The sequence below is a fragment of the Aquarana catesbeiana genome, linkage group LG03 (genome assembly GCF_042186555.1).
Source record: "Aquarana catesbeiana isolate 2022-GZ linkage group LG03, ASM4218655v1, whole genome shotgun sequence".
Classification (NCBI taxonomy): Eukaryota; Metazoa; Chordata; class Amphibia; order Anura; family Ranidae; genus Aquarana; species Aquarana catesbeiana.
The window spans coordinates 433,894,669-433,913,480 of NC_133326.1; the positions used below are offsets into that span (position 1 = coordinate 433,894,669).

The window sequence follows — 18,812 nt, forward strand, 5'->3', positions numbered from 1 at the left end:
CATAGGGATGTCCGAGGTACAGTACCTTGGACATCGAGTAGGCAGTGGACAACAACGACCTGAGCCTGCTAAGATTGAGGCAGTTGCCAAGTGGCCGACCCCCCGTACTAAAACCCAGGTCCTGGCGTTCCTCGGCACAGCTGGGTACTATAGGAAATTTGTCCCGCAATATAGTTCCATCGCTAAGCCCCTGACAGACCTGACTAAGAAGCACCTTCCCCGACAGGTACTGTGGTCCCCTGAGTGTGAAGCTGCCTTCCAACGATTAAAGAATGCACTAACTTCAGCTCCTGTTCTAGCTGCCCCTGACCCAACCAAACGTTTTTGTGTCCACACAGATGCCTCTACATTCGGGCTGAGGGCAGTACTGAGCCAAGTAGGACCTGATGACGGTGAGCACCCAGTGGCCTACATCAGTCGGAAGCTGCTACCCAGGGAAGTCGGTTATGCAGCCGTGGAGAAGGAGTGTTTGGCGCTGGTGTGGGCTCTCAAGAAATTCCAACCTTATCTCTACGGACGATCTTTTACGGTGCTCACCGACCACAATCCATTAATCTGGCTTAATCGGGTCTCCGGGGATAATGGACGTTTGTTACGATGGAGCTTGGCACTGCAGCCCTACAATTTTACCATACAGTATCGGCCAGGAAAGCAGAATGGGAATGCTGATGGACTTTCCCGGCAAACGGAACTATAAAACTCTCCCGGACAGCCCCAAGCTGACCCGTGGTGGGTCTAGTTGGGTCTGCCGGACTATGGGACGGGGGGGGCACTGTCGCGGACATTGGCTGCAAGGACCTTTTTCTGTCCACATTCACCCTGTTATTTGGTATTTCTATATTAATCTTTTATTTTTTTGAACTTGCCCAAAGACTATTCTCAATTGTTTATTCTGAACAATACATGATTCTTGAAAGAGCTGATCACATTAACCTGCAGAGACGAACTGTCTGGTCACCAGGTCTGCCTTAAGTGTTGTGTTAATTAACATGTTAATTATATTATTGTCTTTTAAGTTTTTGCTAGAGGGGAGGGGGGGAGTGTCCATGAGTCAGCCCTACCTCGTTATCTAACCCCTTGTGTTAAATGTTTATAAAAAGGCTGTGTTCTGCCCAATAAAGCAGTCAAGATTCTACAAGCTATTATCGACTAGACTTGTATTTAGTGGCAGTATCATAGCCAATGAGGTTCAACTGAGGCGTGATTATTGCTAATTGCTTCTCGGCCTTTTGGCGAAGATCGAGTGTAGTATCTGTTCTTATCAGTTTCCAGGAGGTGGCGCTTGCTTCTGTCCCTGATCTATGGCGAGATAGAGATGGGATTGCGGTTGCTATGCAAAACCTGCTGGAGTGAAGGTAACCCGGAGCGGTTTGTAGCCGAAAGGGAAGCCTTCTGATGGGGACGGAGAACCATTCGGTCTTGGCGGAGGGTCGGGATCCTGGCCTTCTGGCCTGGATTGGGGCAGCTCTAGCTCTGGACAGTTATTTGGGAGAGAACGCTGGCTCCCCTTGCTCCCACCGGGGGAGCGGCCAGTATTTCCCAAATGTAATTAGGTAGGAGGGACGGAACGACGGTGAAGCCTGATGGCAAGGGCTCTCTCCAAGCTTCCAGAACTCCATACCTTTCTGCCTGGGGTGGGGGCTGCTGTGGTCTGGGCTGTGGGTCAGGGCTTTTTCGAAAAGCCAGTGGTGAATGTGCCCCTGAAGTGGCAGTTCAGGGGTGCCGTATAGTCACGGTGTGAAAGCACTTGATTTTATGGCACCATGGTCACTTCACCACAACACATGTTTTTCGCACCTGCCTCTTGGGCCGGGCCTTTTGGCCAGGACCAGGGGAAATTTTTATGCCTGGCCGGAGGGCCGGCCATTGTATAGCACAATGGCCACTTTCACTCTCCCATCTCACTATCTTCCCCACTCTTTCTTTTACCCCTGTTTGTCACCTTTTTGTCTTTTTTTGGTTGTCTTTGTATACACGTTTTGTCACTGTGTGGTGAGTAGGGTGTGGGTCCTCGGGCCTACTCTGAAAGTCTTGGGAGGGGGTGGACATAGGCCTTTTGGCTTGGTTCGCCCTCTCCTTTGAGGGGTCTCCCTTCGGGGGAGCCCCACTGTACTTGGGTCGGTCTGCTTCAGCAGACCTTCCAGTTGTGGGGGTCCACCTGGTTTCGGCCAGATGGACCCTTTGTCTGAGTACCTCAGTCCCTGTCTGGAGCCTAACGCCCCGGGGGATCAGGGTAAGGTCCTTCCCTAGTGGAGGACTCTGTACACCCGTTGCACTTTTTTGTGTTTCACTCTCTATGTGTGGGCACTTTTTTTTGGCACCGGGTGGAAGTTTTTGAGGTGTGTTTTGCACGCCACTGGCTTTTCGATAGAGAGAGTGTATTTAATGCAGCTATAATATTATATCTGTCTGATGGTCATACTGGAGGAAGCCGTGTTATTGACGGAGGCACTCAGTGGAGTGTGGAATAGGATCCGTCACAGGTATATTTACCAATCATCCACATAGCAGGGTGGGAAGTTGAAGCGCACCGATATATTATCATTATTTGGCGAGTAGAGGAGAGCCGATCGGCTGCTCTCCTGACAAAGGTGGTCTGTGCTGATTGTTTATCTGCGCAGCCCCCCTCGGATGCCCACCCATGACCACCAGGATGCCGCCAGAACCACCAGGGATGGCCACCACACTGGACAACCAGGTATGCCACCCTAGACCACCAGCAATATGCCAATCAGTGCCCAGGCAACTGCCAATCTGAGGCAATTAAAAATGCCTGCCAGTGCCACCAGTGATGCCTATCAGTGCCACCTTTCAGTGCCACCTATCAGTGCCACCCATAAGTACCTGTCAGTGCAGCATATCAGTGTCACCCATCAGTGCCACCTCATTGGTGCCACCTTATCAGTGCCCATCAATGAAGGAGGAAACTTACTTATTTACAAAAACAACAGAAACAAAGAAAAACTTTTTTTTTTTTTTTTTTATTCGTTTAGCAAAAAATAAAAACTGCAGAGGTGATCGAATACCACCAAAAGAAAGCTCTATTTGTGGGAACAAAATGATAAAAATTTAGTTTTGGTACAGTGTAGCATGACTGCGCAATTGTCATTTAAACAGTGACAGCGCTGAAAGCTGAAAATTGCCTTGGGCAGGAAGGGGGTGTAAGTGCCCTGTATTGAGGTGGTTAAGCATAAAAGTGACTGGCGCCCAATTTCTATCTTGTTCATCACCCACCATGCCTAGTAACCTGCACCCTGATGAAGTATGTCAGCCCCCCTGCCTCTGATGGTCACCACCAGGCTCCCGGAAAGTTGGGGTAGGCGCCACACACACACACACACACACACACACAAACATATATATATATATATATATATATATATATATATATAGAGAGAGAGAGAGAGAGAGGGAGAGTGATTGATATAGTATATCACAAAAGTGAGTACACCCCTCACATTTTTGTAAATATAATATCTTTTCATGTGACAACACTGAAGAAATGACTCTTTGCTACAATGTAAAGTAGTGAGTGTACAGATTGTATAACAGTGTAAATGTCCCCTCAAAATAACCCAACACACAGCCATTAATGAGGAGAAAATTAAAAGTGGAGGCTATATTGGACTTTAATAGTACCGTATACCAACTGAAATGAACAGTTGTGGATAAAATAATTGGTACATTTTATTACAAAAAAAAATAAATATATATATATATATATATATATATATATATATATATATATATTTACACATTTGACCGTTAAGTATTAAAACTGGCAATGATAATCAACAAAACTCTTAGTTCTGTGGTCACACCAAAGTGTGGCGACTAAAACGTTGACACCATCTGTATATTAGTTGCAGTCATCTTACCCAGAATGCCGAGGTCGGAGGATGGCCCACCCGGAGAGCATAGGAGCCCCTAACAAGACACAGGATAAGAGTCTATCAAAAGATGAAGTATGTTTAGGATAGTGACTTAATTTTTTTTTTTTTACTTGGAAAAAAACAACTTTATTAATATAAAACACATTTTACAAGTCATTTGGATACATATATTCATAGAAGGTCAATTACATATTATGGCAACGAAATTAAGTATACAAAAGTGTTGCAGGGTGTGTATACATATATTCGCAGGTGTAGTGAATCGAATAGTACATTAATCCATCCTATACACAATGTGGGCCCGGGTGCAGGGGAGCACCGCACTGGGAATGACAGAACTATATACAAGTCTCCCCATTCTCCAACCATCTGTCCCAGATCTTAGAATATTTTTGTGAAGATCCCCTGTGTGCGTAAATCAGTTTATTTAAAGGTAGGGTATCATTTACTGCTTTTTTCCATATCTGTATCGTGGGGGGTACATTCTGCATCCATCTCTGAGCTATCACTTTACATGCTAAAAATATTGTTTTAGAAATCAATATTGTCTGATACTTATCCACCTCTACGTCTGGCAGAAGCCCCAAAATACATAACTTAGGGTCTAGCACCACAGGGGACCTCATGTTGTCATGGAGGAAACGGACAACCTGCGCCCTATATGTCTGGACATGAAGGGCAGCTCCATATAAGATGGTAAAACGAGCCTGGATCAGCCCTGCACAAGCGACATGTCAGATCCGGCGTGTGCTGGAACTTCGCCAATCTCATCGGTGTCAGATAGGCTTTATTAACTATATATGTTTGTGTCAGTCTATCCGACATCTTGGGAGATACAGTCTTGGTTCCCTCTAAGTTCTCTTTCCAGTCAGTGTCTTCTATGGGCCCCATGTCCTGTTCCCATACTGTCTTAGCTTTGTGTGACACAGCTGCTACTCTCCGTTGTCTAATTGTGTAGTACAGGTGTGATATCAGCTTGGAGGGGTCATCTCCAAAAACTTTACCCAGCACAGGGGGAGGTTCCATCCCTAGATCCAAATTCGGTAACTGAGTTCTAAGTGCATGACGGAGCTGCAAATATTTAAATGCTAGTTGGTGTGGAAGGGAGAACTCCTCTTTAAGGGTCTGAAACTGCTTAAGCCCGGAAACAGATAGGACCTGATGGAGATATAATATTCCATGTCTAGCCCAGAACTATTGAATCTGGAATTGTTTTCAGTTCCGGCATCTGACTATTAAGCCACAATGGGGTGTGTGAATGAAATTTCTCCACATTTTGCTTTTTGAGAGAAATTTCCCATATTTTTTGGTGATGTATCAACATGTCTGAATTGTACCACGCAGTGGGACCTGGTGCTTTTTTCCCACGTAGGATGGCCTGAACAGGTGTATACGTTGGGTGTCCCGGTTTGTCACAAACCAGAGATCTGTATCGCTGCATTTCCAATGTGTGAAAATGGTACATATGGGATAGTTGTGAGGCTAGGTAATAATCCTGTAAATCCGGGAGGGATACACCCCCCATATCTGTGGGCTTTTTTAAGGTTTGCCAAACTAGTTTGTGTCTACTATTCCCCCAGACAAATTAATTCAAAATAGCTTCCATCTGCTTAAATAGTTTTAAGGGGATGTATAGGGGGGCATGCCACACCAGATATAAGATCGTGGGCAGTATAATTATTTTAATTAAATTTACACACCCCATCACCCCCAATGGCAATCTGGACCATGTCTGCGTTTTACTTTTCAGTAGATGAAACAAGGGAGCTACATTTAGTGCTGGTTCACACAGGGGCGACTTGTCAGGCGACCTAGCTGCCTGACAAGTCGCCTCCCGTTCTATACAATGTAACCGTTCTAATAGTAGCGACGCAAGTCGCTCCGACTTAGAGAAAGGTTCCTGTACTACTTTGGGGGCGACTTGCATAGACTTCTATACAGAAGTCGTTTTGGAAGTCGCCGTGGCAGTCGTGTGCAGGTCGCCTCGGTGAGGCGACCTGCAAGTCGTGCCCCCCCTGTGTGAACCGGGGCTAAGAGGAGTATAGACCACCAGATGCCTAGTCACCTCCACACCCAAGTATTTAATCTTGGATATCCTAGCTAGTGGTAATGGAGGAGACGTGAAGGGAGGAGGGAACGCATCTATAGGAAGAATCTGGGACTCGTCCCAATTTATACGCAGACCCAAATATCCCCCCATTTGTTTAATGAGTTTTAACACAGCTTGGAGTGATGGTCCCTGGTCCGCAAGGTATAATATGGTGTAGTCGGCATACATTTCTATTTTATCGACTGTGGGGCCTCGGCGCAGACCCTGAATATCAGGGTGTGCTCTGATGGCAATGGCCAGCAGTTCAGCTGCCAGCGCATGTAGCAAAGGAGAGAGGGGACGCCCCCTGCCGGGTACCCCTCTCTAGTGGAAACTGCTCCAAGAGCCATCCATTCACCAAGATTCTTGCCCTGGGTGTCTGATATAGGAGCTGTACCCATTTAATGAAGCGTGACCCGAAACTGTAATTGTGCAAACATTCCCACAAATATGGCCATTCTACAAAGGCCATTTAAAGGCCTTAGTGGTGTCTAACGCCACCACCACCCTTGTTCCTGAGTTATCGTGTCAGGCTTGACTATTCATATAGAGTCACCTGATATTCATAGCTGTGTTTTTCCCTGGCATAAAGCCCGTTTGGTCCTTATGAATTATAGTTAAGATAGCAGTGTTTAACCTAGAGGCCAGGATTTTAGCTAAGATTTTGATATCTACCTGCAGGAGTGATATAGGCCTGTAGGACTCAGGGAAGTGTGGGTCTTTTCCCGGTTTGGGGAGAACTATGATTTGGGGTTCCTGCATAGTTTTGGGGAGTGAGTTCTGATCAAAAATGGGCTGGTATAAGGCTTTCAGCTTGGGGACCAAGATATCTGAGTATGTTACATAAAATTCCAGAGGTAGGCCGTCCATCCCCGGAGCTTTAGATTTGGCTAGTTGTGCGATTGCTTCTGTGATGTCATGTTCTGTAATAGGTGCATCCAGAAGCTCAACTTGCTCTCGGTTCACCGGGGGGAACTGTATGGAAGATAAGTACGAACGAATCTCCTTTTGTGTGTATGTGCTCTGAGACTTGTATTGGTTTTCATAAAATTGTCTAAATTGAGCCGCCACCCTTCCTGGGTCTGTTTATATTTCGTCAGCAAGCGACACCACAACTGGGGGCTTATTGTCCATGTGGGCCAAATATGCCAACAGTCTCCCAGTCCTTTTCTCCCTGTTCGTACACCCTCTGCCTACAGAAAAAGACACGCTGTTTTGCCTTCTCTATGTGTAGTTGTGTGACTAGATGTGTCTGCAGTTTCACTCTTTCCAGGTTTTCAAGGGATGGGCTGGAGCCATATGCCTCCTCTAATTCCCGTAGTTTGTCAGATGTGAGTTGAAGTATAGTGTTAGACTCTCTCTTTAGCCTGTTTATTCTGGAGGACAAAATTCTACAAGCATGATTTTTAAAATCGTCCCAGTGTATGTTAAGGGCAGAAGGCCCCTGTGTCCTTTCCAAAAAGAAGTGCAGCTCCCTGGCAATGGAGTCATGGTCCAAAAGAACAGTGGGGGTTTAGTCGCCACCACCTGACGGGAGAGGCTGTCCTGCAAGGATGCCGTCAGCCAGCATGGAGAGTGGTCTGACAGGATCCTGGGAGCAAATCCTGAGCCCATAACCTTAGGCAGAAGGGCCCTAGAAACAAGTATGTAGTCTATCCTGGACATGGTATTTTGACTTACTGAGTGGCAGGTGTATGCTCTAGACGTGGGATTTGCATGTCTCCAGCCGTCAATCAGGGCAAATTTGGTCAGTGTACGGTATAGTCTAGTGTGCAGTGGTCCGTCTGGGTTCAGCCTGTGCTGGTCTGTCCAGGGATGGAGTCATTGTGTGATTAAAGTCCCCTAACCACACTACTGGTATGGATGGGTACAGCGTTATAAATGCAAGGCCTTCTGCAACCACATCTGACCTGTATGGAGGGGGGATATAGCTAGCCAATATCAACAAGGGTTCTCCCCCCACAAGTGCATGTAAAAGAGGTACCTGCCCTGCCAATCCGCCACCACAGAGACCAGCTCAAAGGGTGTAGATTTCACCACCATTACCCCTCTAGACATATTTGTGTGGGTGCTATGGTAGGCCCACCCCACCCAAGGACGCTTTAGGGCCGCCTGTAAGTGGCCTGTGACATGCGTTTCCACCAGCACGACAATATCTACTTTCTGACCTTTCAGATACTGTAGTACTGCTGTCCTTTTAATCTTATCTTGCATGCCCCACACATGCCACATCATAAATGTAAAGTGGAGGGCCACCCTAAAAAGAAAATTACATTAATATTCTTAAAAAAAATATAAAAAAAAAATCTGAAAAAAAAAATTTTTTTTACTCACCAGAAACCCCTGTTGCTAGGCAGTCTTCCTAATCTGCCTCTTCCTATTCCGTGGCGCTGTTTCTTCTGTTTTCTCCTCGGCGAGCTGCCCCGTTGTCTTCTGGCACATATGTGTGTCCCAGGAAACATCGGGGCCATTCACAAAGCGCCGCGCGGATCGCACATGCGCAGTAGGAAACGGGCAGTGAAGCCGCAAGGCTCTGCTGCCTGTTTCCCTTAGTTAGGATGGCGGCACTGGCTGCTGATCCGATGGACGGATCGGCCTCGGGGGGCCGACATCGCGGGCTCGCTTGGCAGGTAAGTGTCCTTATTAAAAGTCAGCAGCAGTGTTTGTAGCAGTGTTTTTTTTGTTTTTTAAAAAAAAAAAAAAAAACGGCCGCAACATCCCTTTAATGTCCACCATGGTGTTCGTTTGCATACAGATTGCATGCGCATCGGCAGGGCGGCCCTCCCCCCAATACCCGCGAAAATACAGCCATTTCGTAACCCAGTAGATACATTGCATATGTAATAAGTGCTTGTTCAAAAACATTCCAAGTAAGTAACCATTGCACAACGGTGCTAACATTCCCAATGCTCAGATCAAGGCATCTGGCATTTTCCTTCCCTCCCAGCTTCTCACCCCCACAACTTAGTGGAAGCATACATTCCCTTGTAACCTGTATATGAATCAGCTACCAGCCATCAACGTTAGCTGGAGGTACAGAGCTTTGAATTTGTTGAGCTGTAAGGTTCAGGATAATAAGGAAAAAAAGGAGAAAAAAAAACGGAAAATTGTATACTCTACTCACCTTTCCGTAATTTTCCTTTCCTGACGCATCTTCATGGCAGCACACACTGGGTTGTGACTCCACCTCCACAACCTGACAGGATTGGTTAGCTATAAATTTGAAGGGGAGACACCCCGCTGCATTCTCTGTAAATATATCACCATAAAACGGGGTGGGAATCTGTGTGCTGCCATGAAGATGCGTCAGGAAAGAAAAATTACGGAAAGGTGAGTATACAATTTTCCGATTTCCTGACGCCTTCATGGCAGCACACACTGGGAAATAACTTGCCAGTCGTGTGGGTGCAAGAAAATAATAATTATTCCTTATAATGCGGAAGAATTGGCTCTAACAACGGATCTACCGAAGTCTGCCATAACCAAGTGAGCAGAGTCCACTCTATAGTGAGAGATGAAAGTGTGTCTGGAGGACCAAGTCGCTGCTTTGCAAATCGCCACTGCCCTGGTCGAGTGAGCCCTGATGCCTTCAGGAATGGCCAGATGGCGAATGGAGTACGCCTTCTTGATGGATTTGACTAACCAGGAGGCGATAGCACGTGAAGTAGCCCCTTGACCTCGTCGGTTTCCATGGGGGATGACCATGAGGGCATCCGTCTTCCTAAAAGGAGTTGTAGCCGCAAGGTAACTAATGATGGTTGTTTTAACATCCAGAGGATGAGGTTCACCTTGATCATTAGTAAAGGATGGTAAGACGACAATGTCTTGGTTGTAGTGGAAGGAAGTTGCTACCTTCGGGATGAAGTGGTCTGAAGGTCTTAGTACTACTTTATCAGGGAAAAATACTATGTAAGGTTCCAATGCCATCAGTGCTTGGATTTCATATACCCTCTTTGCTGATGTAATTGCAGTGAGAAAAGACAGTTTTAGAGTTAGATCCCACAGAGAGATTGATTCAGATGGAGTAAAAGGGGGATTGGTGAAGGCATCGAGGACTACTGAGAGATCCCATGATGGAAAAGCTGGTTTCTTGGGAGGTTTGATTTTCAGACAGGAATTGGATTACCAGAGCATGTAATGCCCATCCAGTGCCTGTTTTGGCTGACAACGCAGATACTTGTACCTTAAGGGTACTTGAACTTAAGCCTTTGTCGATTCCTGACTGGAGGAACTCTAAAATTTGAGAAGGTTCTAGAGCAATGGGGTCCCATCCCTTCTGCTGTGCCATGAAAAAGAACTTGCTCTAAATTCTTGTATAGGTGGTGTTGGTGGTATTCTTCCTGGCTTGCATCAGGGTTGATATTACTTCCTGAGAACAGCCTTGTTCCCTTAACCTAGCCCTTTCAACTTCCAGGCCGTCGGATGCAACTTCTCTGGAGCTGGGTGTAGAAATTGGCCTTGAAATAGCAGGTCCGGGTTTACCGGAAGAGGGATTGTGGAGGTTGAAGGCTGAGCTGCAATAGGGTCATGAACCATGGTCTTCTCAGCCAAAGTGGGATTACTGCGATCACTGTGGCTGAGGATCTCCGGAGCCTGGACAGGAATCTTGCAATTAACGGGGTTGGAGGGAATATGTACCCCAACTTGAAGTTCCATGGGTGAATTAGACAATCTATTCCCTCGGCTGAAGGAAACTACGTTCTTGACAGAAACCTCCGACACTTTGTATTTGCAGGTGTGGCTGCTAAGTCGACCTCTGGCATTCCCCACGTTTCCGTAAGAAGTGAAAAGGCCTGGAGGCTCAACGACCACTCGTTGTTCGTGAGAGTCTCTCGACTCAGATAATCGGTTCCGTGCCGCAGGAAAATATATTGCTTTTAAGTCTGTTAGGTGTGCCTGTGCCCATTCCAAGATAGGACGGACTTCCTCCATAAGTGTGAGACTCTTGGTACCCCCCTGCTTCTGGATATTGGACACTGCCACCTTGTCCATCTGGATAAGCACATTCTTCCCTCTGAGGGCTGGTGCAAATGCCATGAGAGCCTGGAAAGCTGCCCTGAGTTCCAGTATATTTGATACTGTACCCTGGGCCTAGAACTGTCATTGGCCCTGCGCTGCTTGATCTTGAAAGTGAACTCCCCAGCCGCTCTGGCAGGCATCCGAAGTGACTATTACCGGGTCTGGAGGAACTATCAGTCTGTATCTTCTGAGGTTGGTCCAGTGTGTCCACCACCATACTGATTGCTTCATTGGTCTGGAAATGGTAATGGTCTGATGCATCGATACTCCATCCCACTGCCTTAGAAAGGAGTTTTGCAGGACTCTCATTGTGACCATTGCACCATGGGTAGGGTTGCAGACATGGAGCCTAGCACACTCAAGCAGGTTCTGGCTGGTAGATGCCTCGCTGACAGTATTAGAGGCCGGACCTTCTCCTGAGGGAGTTGTACCCTGTTCAATTTGGTGTTCAGATCCGCTCCCAGAAATACCATATTTTGCGTGGGTTGCAGACTGCTCTTTTTCCAATTGACTAGCCAACCAAAGTCCTGCAGAGTCGTGAGTAGGATCTTCCGATGACACAGCGAAGTTTCTCGATTTTCTGCTAGACCCTTTTCCCTGAGGAATGCAACCAAGGGTAGGAGGACCTTGGTGAATGTCCTGGGAGCCGACGAGATGCCGAAAAGGAGGCACTAGAATTGGAAGTGGCATTTGTTGATGGCGAATCGAAGGAACTTTTGAAAGGCGGGATGAATCGGAATATATAGGTAAGCGTCTGATAAATTTACCGATAGCATCCAGTCGCCCAGGTTCGCTGCCAGAATCATGGACTGAAGGCTCTCCATTTTGAAAGCCTCTATTTTGATGTTCCTGTTGAGATTTTTTAAATCCAATACAGGGCGTAAGTCTCCGGTCTTCTTCTTTACCAAAAATAGGGGGGAATAGAAACCCCTCCCCTTTTGACCTGATGGAATTTCCAGAATTGCTCCTTTTTGCTTCAATTCTACTATATATTTTATTAGTAACTTCCTTTTGTTTAGTGAAGATGGCAGTCTGGTTGATTGGAAGTGATTTCCATAATTGCCAACATTGTAAAAAAAATTTTAGGGACACTTTTTTGGCAATAGGTGGAGTTGCATTATAATTAGGGGGCGGGGTATGCGTATGTAGGCGTGGCCTAGTAAAAATGCGGCACGTGAAGCGCGCCAAGCAAAAAAAGGGCGTGGTTTATGTGAAATAGCAGGCGTGGCTTAAATCGGCGTGGCTCAAAGGGGTGTGGTTAGAGTCTGAGATGAATGAGGGATGGAGAGGGAAAGAGGGGGAGGGATGGAGAGGAAAAAGGGGGGGAGGAATGAAGGGACAGCAGCCCCAGATCCTACACCACAATAGAAATATGTTTATTCCAGAGTTTAACAATCAGCAGATAAAGATTCTCCAAACACCTGGTGTTAGCGCTTCAATTATCCCGGCACCATGGTTGTTGTGGTGTCAGGATGATTGAAGCGCATTATTTCTATTATTACATTGTAATATAAAATGAAATCATTCAACTCACCATAATGCAGAATCAGTGGGAGCCCTGAGCGTGTCACCAGCCACCTCGCTTGCCACCAGATGCCCCCAGCAGAGTCCGTCCCTACATCAGGTGCCCCCATCAGCGGAACCTTCCTTACATCTGTGTCCCCATCAGCGGTGCCCCTCCTTACATCTGTGTCCCCATCAGCGGAGCCCCTCCTTACATCTGTGTCCCCATCAGCGGAGCCCCTCCTTACATCTGTGTCACCATCAGCGGAGCCTCTCCTTACATCTGTGTCCCCATCAGTCCTTCTTACATCTGATGACGATCACACTGATGAGGCGGATGGGCGTAGAGCTGGCGGTGTGGAGCCCGGCATGGAGCGCGGTGTAGCCAGAGCCTGGAGGTGAGTGCGGGGATCTGAGTCCATGGAGGCTCCCATGGAGGGGGGATGGAGGCTCCCCTGGAGCGGGGATGGAGGCTCCCCTGGAGCGGGGATGGAGGCTCCCCTGGAGCGGGGATGGAGGCTCCCCTGGAGGGGGGATGGAGGCTCCCCTGGAGGAAGGGGGATTACATGGGGAGGAAAAAGAACAATGTGCAGCAACCCTTCTCACTGCAAGGCAATGACAGATCCATCATCTGGAGTGTCTGGGATAATCGGAGCACCCACTGATAGGACTCTGGGCTGCCTGGGTGTAATGGGTTAATACAAACAAACTAAAGTCCCCCAAAAAGGTTCAACACAAAGCTGGCTCTCCTATAAGGATAATAGCAAACTGTTCAGATGTGCATAGGAACCGACACACTTCTTTAATGACACAGCCAGGCATGCATTGTGATCCTGCACTTTATATGGTTAGATTGTATCTGCTATAGTAAGCACTGGCTGGTTGTGGATTATACAGAGACCCCCTGTGACCGGATTTCAGATTATCATCCAACCATTGGAAGCACATTTCAATAGGTTACTAGGGGTTATCGCACTTTGCCGGCGGCTCAGTTTGGCAGGCGAAGATTTTTTTGTAGTTTTTCAAACAAAAATCATGACATGTCCCAGATCCAATGGATCACCTAAGCCTACAGGTACTTCTTACCCTGGAAATGACTGTCATTGCCTCCCTCCATCATGCCGGCTGCGTCTGTTGTGTCCCCTTCAGCGGCAACTAGTGCATTACCGGGTTTCTCCGTGTGTTTAGTGAAGAGGGGAGGGGCCTCCCCTCTCCACTGAACACAAGGGGAGCAGTCCTCACGGTGGCAGCGGGCAGCCATCTTCTTGTAGCCCGCTGGCTGTTTTTGCTAAAACATTCCCGATTTTCACGGGACAAAAGAGCAAAATCCGGGAATTTAAACGGGACGAGCTCCGATCAGGACGAGGGTCCCAAAATCGGGATTGTCCCGGAAAAATCGGGACTGTTGGCAAGTATGGATTTCCCGGGAGTCTGCCCATAAACTTCCATTTGTGTCCAAATCTGATTGTGGCTAGAGTCCACAGATCCTTTATATGACTTGACCAGATCTGTACGAAGTTCTTGAGCCTGGCGCCCACCTGTGCTGGGTGGGCAGGCGAATCTTCAAAAGGACTTCTGCTGCTCCCCTGCCGGGGTAGGCTTGGACTTCTGCATCCTCAGGAAGGAAGGTCTTGTATTTTTCCAGTCCCTTCTAAACTCCCTACCAGGGCGGTAGGATCTGGCTTCCTTGTATTTATCGGGAAGGTTGCGTCTGTAGGACGGACCCTTTTGGGTCTTGGGTCTCCTGTCTGAGGGAATGATCCCGACTTCCCTCCTGTTACCTTGGAGATAGCGGCGTCCAATTTAGACCCGAACAGGTTTGAGCCATCGTATGAAATTCTGCACCAGTTTGTTTTAGATGCAGTATCGGCCATCCATGATTTCTACCACAGGGCCCTTCTTGCCGTGACTGAGGCTAGCATTGATCTTGCTGAGGATCTTATAATATCAACTGAGGCTTCTGCCACGAAGTCACCTGCCAACTTGATCTCCTGAAGAGAAGAGATTATTTTGTCCAATTCAGTGCCGTCTTGAAGGTCCTTCTCCACCCGGGTTGCCCAACCTGATATGGCTTTAGCCACTGCTGCTTTGGTAATTGCTGGCCTGCAAGCGCCCCTAGCCGTGGAATATGCTCTTTTCAATTCCAGATCCAATTTCCGATCAAGAACGTCCCGAAAGGAAACTGCGTCCACAATAGGCAGAGTGACAAGCCGTGCAAGACGCATCAAGGAGGAGTCGACGACGGGGGCGTTCATCAATGAATTGATTTTCGACTCTTTCAAAGGATACATCTTTGCCAGTCTGTTGGTGAGACTGGACCGCTTATCAGATCTTTCCCACTCATCTTTAATTAGATCTTCCAGTTCACCTATAAAAGGGAAGTTTTCTGGATCTTTTCTTAAATTTGGGAAATATTTCTGAACTTTCTGCGGTTCCACTTTATCTCCTTCGCAGCCGATCGCTTCCTTATTTTTCCCTTGTAGAGCCTTTTGCAAAAGGCTCTACAAGGGAAAAATCAAAGCCTGCTGACATCTCCTGGTCAGCATCCTGAGGAAGATTCTGATGCCTGGGGTTGATGGACATCTGCCGCCGATGTGTGTAGGAGTAGGCCTATCCAATAGTGGTGCTGTAGTCTCCCTTATGGATTCTCGTACAGATTCTCTTATGAGCTCCGTAGCCACTCTTGCGTCTAATTCTTTTTCCTTTGTTGCCTCATTGAAGCAGGATCGGCAGGCTAGTTTATCTGGCAAGGCCGGCGCACGGCATACCCAGCAAGCGTTTGCTGCAGGACGGGTGTGGCGGCTCTGGCAGTGTGATGAAGGTGACCGTCTGCAGTGTGACCGACTATGACGGGAGCGGCTGCAGCGTGAGCGGCTGTGACGTGAGTGGCTATGTCTTCGGTGGCGGGAGGAAGATCTTGAACGGCTTCTGCTGGACCTCCTGCTTGACGCATGACTTGATCTTCTTCCATGCCTTGAACTTGCGGCTCTTGACCTGGTAGGGCTGGCAAAAACGCAGCATTAGTGGTCCGGCTCTCTTTTTCTCTCCCCTTCTTCAATACATACCAATGACGGATGGCCTCTTACCTCGTTTGCTGATGGTGGTCTGCGCGGGCAGTGGTCTCCATAGCAATAGTGACAGGAAGTCTGAAGAGGAATAAGGAAAAAAAATGTTTATATATATATATATATATATATATATATATATTTTTTTTTTTTTTTTTTTTAAAAGGCTGAAGAGAATCTGGAGTAGTTGATCCGACTTACCTGAGTTTGCTGAGTTAGTTTCTGGCAAAGCAGGGAAATATACAGCGAAATCCAAGTTTTTTTGCTTAGCTTCAGTAAAAACACAGAGAATGACTGTGTTTTTAAATTTGGCGCCGCCGTTGCGGCAAAATGACGGTCCCGCGCATGCGCAGAGCGTCCTGAACGCCTCGGCGCCATCTTGGAAAAGGGCACAACCTTCCCAAGGCAGAAACCTAACTCTGGGCGCAATAGAGAGCGTGCAGAGCGGAGGAGGAGCGTCGGCGGCCATGACGGTTCCACAGTGGTGGACAACAGGTGCCAGCAATCCCCTTAAGCAGGGGAAAAAACCTAATTTTGATAAAAAAAAAGGACAGGCATAATAGAGAGGAGACCACTGCAAAGAAGCTTCTTTAAAGCTTACTGTGCCAGACATCCAGACGCCCCCTGAGACCACCAGACCGGGGGTTCCCTCCATAGAAGCTCCTTTAGAGACTGTACAGGAGGCACTTCCAAACAGGAGAGGCTTGAACCTGCTGGGACGAGTGCGGTAAGAGGCTTTTACTTTAATCTTGAAAACAGGAGCAACCTTGCTTATCCCAATCTGTCAGGTGAGGATAGAAAAGAGAATGCAGCGGGGTGCCTCCCCTTCAAATTTATAGCTAACCAATCCTGTCAGGTTGTGGGGGCGGAGTCACAACCCAGTGTGTGCTGCCATGAAGGCGTCAGGAAATAAGGGTTGCAAACATGTCGGGGACGATTTTCCACTGTGAAGCATGGAAAAAACACGAGGCAAGTCTGATGTGTGTCTTTCTCTGTCTGGGTGAGACTCTTGCTGCAAGAATACACAGTCATCCTGGTGTATTAGTGTTGTGGGGCCTCAGCCCTATAAAAGTCTCCTCGACTGTGCTGTGGGGGTAGTATACTACTCAGGGTTGTAAACTCTGTGGGTCAAGCAGCCTCAGGCTCAAAGCTGCGTAACCAGGGGTATCAACAAGCTGTGGTCCCCCTCCCTCCCAAAAGGTACAGCCTAGGAAATGGGTCCCCTGTTCTCAAAATGGGGGAGAGTCCAGTCTGGGTTGTATAAATAATGGGGGGGAAGCAAAAAACAATAGCAGAAAAAAAAGGGGAGGGAGGGGGTAAGGCCTTTGTGCGAAAAAATGAATGGTGAGATGAGACTACCTCCCCACAGCGGAAGTTGCAGATTGAGAAATGATGAAGCCCGCTGTGACAGACCTAGCCGGGAGAGAGACTTTTGGAGGGGACTGTATGCTAGCCTCTTGCCGATCGATCGTGGGCCCTTGCATTTGGGGGAACGGTGCTCTTTGTGAGCTGTATGCCTGGGGACCCTTGAGGTGGTATTACTGTGGATTCGGGTCCTAGTCCCCCAGAACACACAGACTCTGGGGACCCTGGATTTGCCATATTAGAAATAGTGGCTGATTCATAATGCTGGGACAGATACTGTTAGACGATGCTGATGTAAATTCCAGCACCTGTCTGTCTGTTGCCTGCTAGAATGTGTATTGTAAATAAGTCTCTGGTATGGGATCTAAGAGTCATTAGATCCCCATTGTTGTTTGTGTTAATAAACTCTGCTATTGTGTGAAGAAGAGTCTATGTTGATTGTGTTTTCTGAACTACAAGACGGCCAGTCTGGCCTAAAGGTCATGTCTGAGTCATCTAGGCGGTCTAAAGGGATTAGTTAATTAGCTCATGTTAATTAGGTTACAGCTGTATTGTTAGAGTAATATGAGCAGGAGGACTGCAACTCCTCTTTTATTGTATAAATAAGACTGTATTCCTGTCAATAAAGAGAGATTCCTGTTTGAACTTACATACAGCCTGCCTGGTGTTTGTTCTGAGCTATTACAACTGGGTTAGAACGGCACATAGCTGAAGTTCTAATCCCGGAGCATTGGATGACCGAACCATCAGACGTTGCAATCTGATTCAATAGCTGCAGAGGAGTGTCGGGAGAGTGGAACCGAGCGAGCAAGGGGCTTGTTACACCCGCCATCCTCTGCCAATGTCAACAATACTCACGGTAACCGGCCGTGTGTTCGATTATCTGTCCGGACGTCCGCGTTGATCCAACCACTGTGCTGCTGCCCTCGGGTTTTCAAAAAATAGGACTTTGCCATCCTCCTCCACTCTCAGTCTGGCTGGGAACAACATGGCATATATAAGGTGTACCCTCCTGAGCCGTCTCTTAACATCTTGGAACTGTGCACGCTTTCTTTGGACTTCATTCGAGAAATCAGGGAACACTGCAGCATGACCATTGCCCAGGGTGATGTTGCCTTTCTCTCTGGTCATCCGCAGAATTTTATCTCTGTCTTTAAAGTTAAGAAACTTGTCAATAAAGGTCCTGGGGGGGGGCTCCCACCGGTGGAGGTTTAGCTGGGATGCTGTGTGCCCGTTCCACTGCGAACATGACGGAAAAGGCTTCTCTTCCAAAATGTTGAACAAAGGTGATTCCAAGTATTCTGCAGGGTTGGTACCTTCCGCCTTTTCAGGTAAACCGATGAATGAATCGCCTCAAACGATTCTCCATATCATCCTGGTGTGCGTGTAATTGATGGATCTGGTGTTGCAGGTCCTCCGTAGTGTGGCTCAGGGGGTGCAGGATGTCTTCTGCCGCTCCAATGCGTGTTTCAGCTTCGTTTACCCTATCTTTTACCTTGGATAATACCTCTTTCCTCCCCTCCCCCCCCCCTTATTTTCATGGGTGCCAATGATCTTTCTCAATCATTCAAGGTCAGATGCATACATCTAGTTTATTTTGTTACACAATAGTGAGTGTGGACTCCCCTTTGCTACACCCACTGATGTTTCCATATTACCTTATAGTTAGATGCTGATTTCAGACTGCCTTGAATAATATCTTTTTGTACAAAGTCCCAATTTTCATCTTTATACAAGATACACTTGTTGCTGACACACAGACGCTTTGAGGTATAATATGTATATGTGTGTGTATATGTATGTGTATATATATATATATATATATATATATATATATATATATATACCTGTATGGGCTCATCTATAACCCCATGCAGC

General features: G+C 47.3%; 1 protein-coding gene and 1 pseudogene across 3 annotated transcripts in view; both read left to right on the top strand.

Annotated features, from left to right (window-relative positions):
- Window positions 1-18,812, top strand: part of LOC141132419 (transcription factor 7-like 2) — a 1,287,046-nt gene that overhangs the window by 1,114,817 nt on the left and 153,417 nt on the right. The gene's annotated exons all lie outside the window — the stretch shown is intronic.
- LOC141135722 (U4 spliceosomal RNA) lies at window positions 1,152-1,218 on the top strand (annotated as a pseudogene).